Source organism: Panthera pardus, unplaced genomic scaffold (assembly GCF_024362965.1).
Source record: "Panthera pardus isolate Hobbes unplaced genomic scaffold, ASM2436296v1 HiC_scaffold_17, whole genome shotgun sequence".
In the NCBI taxonomy this organism is placed as follows: domain Eukaryota; kingdom Metazoa; phylum Chordata; class Mammalia; order Carnivora; family Felidae; genus Panthera; species Panthera pardus.
Window position 1 is genome coordinate 591937 of NW_026526732.1, and position 4393 is coordinate 596329.

At 55.3% G+C, this 4393-nt stretch overlaps 1 long non-coding RNA gene across 1 annotated transcript; it reads right to left on the minus strand.

Moving 5' to 3' along the window:
- Window positions 1-205: 205 nt before the first annotated feature.
- On the minus strand, window positions 206-3487 carry LOC128777606 (uncharacterized). The gene is made up of 2 exons (XR_008422802.1): window positions 2315-3487; window positions 206-2207 (listed from the first exon to the last, which is right to left on the minus strand). It is a non-coding gene; the product is annotated as an uncharacterized LOC128777606 (long non-coding RNA).
- Between the last annotated feature and the right edge of the window lie 906 nt (window positions 3488-4393).

Consider the following 4393-nt stretch of genomic DNA (forward strand, 5'->3'; position numbering starts at 1 on the left):
TCCCGCCCCTGTGCTCAAGGGCCGCCAGGGACCCTGCTAAGTACTTCACGCGGATGTCCCAGCTGGATTCCCATTCTGGGCCTCACAGGGAAACGTGTGCCTTGTTTTACCGTGGCCCAAGCAAGGCCAGGAAATGTAAACGTGGGATCTGCCCAGCTTCAGTCACATCTGTCACCATGAAACAGGGATTTACAAAAGTCCCGTCTTTTGGATTTATTCGTGCTTTTATTGGCTCATTTTCATTTGAGGTATAACTGACATTTAACAGGTTAATTTCAGGGGCACAGTGTATGAGTCAACACTAGTGCCTACTGAGAAACGGCCACGGCACCCAGTCTAGTTGGCACGGACGCCCGCCTTTAAGCCGTGATGAGTTCCCCTCTGGTCTTAGCTGCCCAGACTCACAGGCCCGGGTCTGCAGACTTGCAGTCCGACGGCACGTCGGCATCCGTCAGCAACGAGCGGGCCTCCGGCCTTCCAGGTGTTCCCCCTTCCCTTTGGTTCCAAGGGAGCATTCCCGGGAGAGGGAGTCTTTCACGGTTTCGTACATTCGACCCTGCAGGAGGAAGTCCTGGCTGGGGGACCCAGGATCCAGGAAATCGGATGCTCTCCTCCGAGAGCTCTGCCCCGACCTTGCGGTGGGAGCCTCTTCCCGGGGTCCGGAGGAAGTGCAGGCCGTTGGGGCCAACTTGTCCCTTCGGTTTCCCACCTGACAGTTCCCCTACTTGAAACTCGCACGACCACGGAGATCGCGCCCCACGTCGTGTTCTGTCTGTAGAGCACGTGTGCAAGTGCAGTCCCAGAGTGCCTTTCTTTGCACACTCATGCCCTGAACGCACGTTCATTAAATGCCCAAATGCATGTGACACACGGTGCTCCCATGATGAGAGCAGGTCCTCCCACACCAGGAGCCCCTGTGTTAATGAGTACACCTCCCGCGTGTGAGGCACGGAGCTGGGCCTTTGGGGATGAGGAAGAGAAGGTCCTGCCTGGCACCTGCTTGGGACGCAAAGACCACGTAACCTGCAACCAGCCAGCCGCCACTCGCCACAAGTCTGGTTCACAACGTTCACTGCTGGACACACCTGAGCACAGGTGCACACTCCCAAACACCGCACGGAGGCCGGCTGGCTCAAAGTCACGAGTACGTGGCGGCAAACCCTCGCACGTGGCATTCACCGTCAGGGGTCATGAGGAACGCTCGGGTGATTGGTGGAGGTCTTCTGTGTCCGTCCGCACAGGTGGCCTCCCGTGGGCCAGAGCGAGGGTTTTTGATGAAAGTTTTGGTAACAAAAGCTGGAAACAGAGTAACTGATAGGAAATGAGTAAAGAAGTTTCCTTCAATCCATGCTGGGCTAAGCTCTTACCGGAAGGATCCACTTCCAGGTCTGCCCACATGTTGTGACATTCTTCTTTGACCTTATGTCAAAAAGGTTCCTTTTCTGCATCTTATGCACCAGTAAAGATACAAATGATGTTTCGAAGTATTTTGCTGGCACTTAATCTGATCTTCATAACTGGGGAATTCCAACGGCAAGAACAAGAATGTTGGCCTTGTATTCAGTGTTTAATTCCCAAAGCCAAACTTACATTGAAAAAATCCCAAGTTCATTCTCTTCCTAACCCTGAAATGATGCAATTCAGTTCAAAACAGCCAACACTGGGCTTGCCTGCCTTCCAGAAGCCGTTGCTACAGGAGGAAGAGGGTGAGAACGGAGGTCTCGAGACGGCAAGCCTAGAGTTTAGCAGGAGGAGAGAAAGGGGGTGCACGCCCACAGACACACCCCCACCCCGGCAGGCTGTGACGGCCGAGGAAGCAGCCACGTGGGGTCGTGTGGAGAAACTGCAGCCACGGTTCTGTGTCCACGGACCTCTGCGCCCTTTGTGCCCTTCCAAAGGCAGAGCCAGTTGGCCAACAGGTGTCGAGGAAAACATCTAGTGCTTTTAGCAACATACCGCTCGGGACTCCAGATTACACCTAGATACACAATCCCTGAACACGTCCGTACATCGTACACCGGAAATACGCATTCTACACCTGTGAAGCGCCAAGCGTTACACAGAAGAAACGCAAATAGCCTGTGTCCCTTGGAGGTTTTTTCCCGAGGTGGAGGGGTGCTCCAGCCACGGAGGACGCTACTTACAGATCACAGCACCCCACACGCACGCGTGCACATGTGCACATACATGCACACACGTGCACTTGGCTGTGCAGGCACACACACGCACACACACCTTCACGTGCACATACGCCTGCACACACGTGCACCTGCACACACACACGCGCAGACAACATACACTTGCACGTGCACACATGCCTACGCTCACGCACACACACGTGCACACACTTGCACCTGCGTATCCACCTACACGTGCACACATGCCTACGTGTGCACACACGTCTGCACACACATGCACACGCACACACACCTGCACTGACCTCTCGCTCTCCAGGCTTCACCCACACACCGCTGGCATCCAGAACCTTCTCCAGCCCTCGACGTTTCTCCAGCTGTCGAGGCCACCTTCTCTCCAGGTCTCAGAGTGAGTGTGATCTCTGAGACGCCGACGTGTTGCTAGACCCCCTTCTGCCTCCGACGGCTCCTGGTACAGTGCGTCATCACCATGACTCACAGCTGTAACTGCGTCTGCCTCCCTGTCCCTCCCTCTGGGCCACCTGTAAAGGACATGTCTATGTCCACTGAGCCCACGGCTCCTTTCTCAGCGCTTGTTCCGGTGGAATGTCCAGGAAACACAGGCATGAGTGTCTGGGCCATCACTCTGACACCTGCTGGCAGGGTGACAGGAGCTAGCGATCATCAAGGGTCAGACTCTGACCACAGAATCTTCCAGAACCCTCCCAACAGCCTGGCCAAGTAGACGCCGCCCCACGGGACCAGCGGGTTTAGTCACACAGAGGGCACACCGCAGTGGGTTTCCCGCAGAAGCCCACGGCATTTGCACTGTGACAGTCCTGCCCTCCTGCCAAACAGCCGGGCCTCCTGCCCTCCTGCCTCGCACGCTGGAGGGGATGCAGGAGACGTGTGTGGAACCACCTCACACACGGCAGATTGCGAGCAGTTATCACCGGGCACCGGACGCCTATTCTGCAAAAATGTGTTCAGGCTCGCAGCTCCGCAGCGCCTCGTATCAACCTGAGTCTGAGCCCCACATGGCAATGTGGCCTCAGGATTTTACCTGTGGGAGCGCGTGGCAGGGTGCGCTCAGGCCTGCCAGCCACTGACACCTGTCGGTCCTGCCCTGGTCCACACGCCGGGATCACCTGCTGGCTCAGGAAGGAGAGGTTTGCATGTCATCCACATCTCAGGAGTGCACACGCATGCACACACGTGCACTCACACATGCGCACACGTGCACAAGTACGCACATGTGTACATGCACATACGCATGCATACATACACAGTGCACACACAAGCACACATGCGCGCATACACACCCGCACACATGCACGCACACACATACACATGTGCACACACATGCACACTGAACACACGTGTGCACATACACGTGCGCGCACACATGAACATGTGTGCACATGCACGCGCACATGTACGCACGTGTGTGCACATGCATGCACACGAGCACACACATGCGTACATGTCCATGTGTACCCATACGTGCATGTGCGTGCATGTGTGCGCACACATACATGCACACGTGCACACACGTTCACATGCGCTCACATGCACACACGCACACGCATACATATGCACACACGCAAACACACATGCGCACACACGCACACGTGTACACACACATGCACACACATATGCACGTGCGCACCTGCACACATATGCACTCGTTTACACACATGCACACGCATGTGCACGTGCACACTCACACGCATGAGCATGGGTGCACACATGCACACACATACTGTGCATGCACACACTTGCGTACATGTGTGTGTGCGCACACGCACATGTGTACACATACGTGCACACATGTGTGCACACACGCTCACTCACACAGATGCGCACACCTACAGCCCCCCTCCATCCCCTCTTGCTCAGTATCGGCAGTCGATCTTTCCCTTTTTATCTTGTTTCAAAGACTGATCTTGACCACAGCTTTCTGGAGCCTCAAGGACACGACCCGGCTTGTTGAGACAAGCAGCGTGTGTTACGTGGGGCAGGGTGGCGATGACCCCATGTGACCAGCCCGCAAAGCGCGAGCCATCTCAGGGGGAGCGGACACCGTTCATGTCATTCACTGCCATCTGTCGAGGGAGATGGGCTTTAACTCCAAGGTTTTATGCCTTTTCGTTTCGTGTTTTTTGAAAATTTTTCTTGCCTGTTCATTCTGAAAAGTAGTCGAGAGGAGGTGGCTGTCATGAGTTAAGCACTGGTCCCTATTATAATTTCAAGAAGGC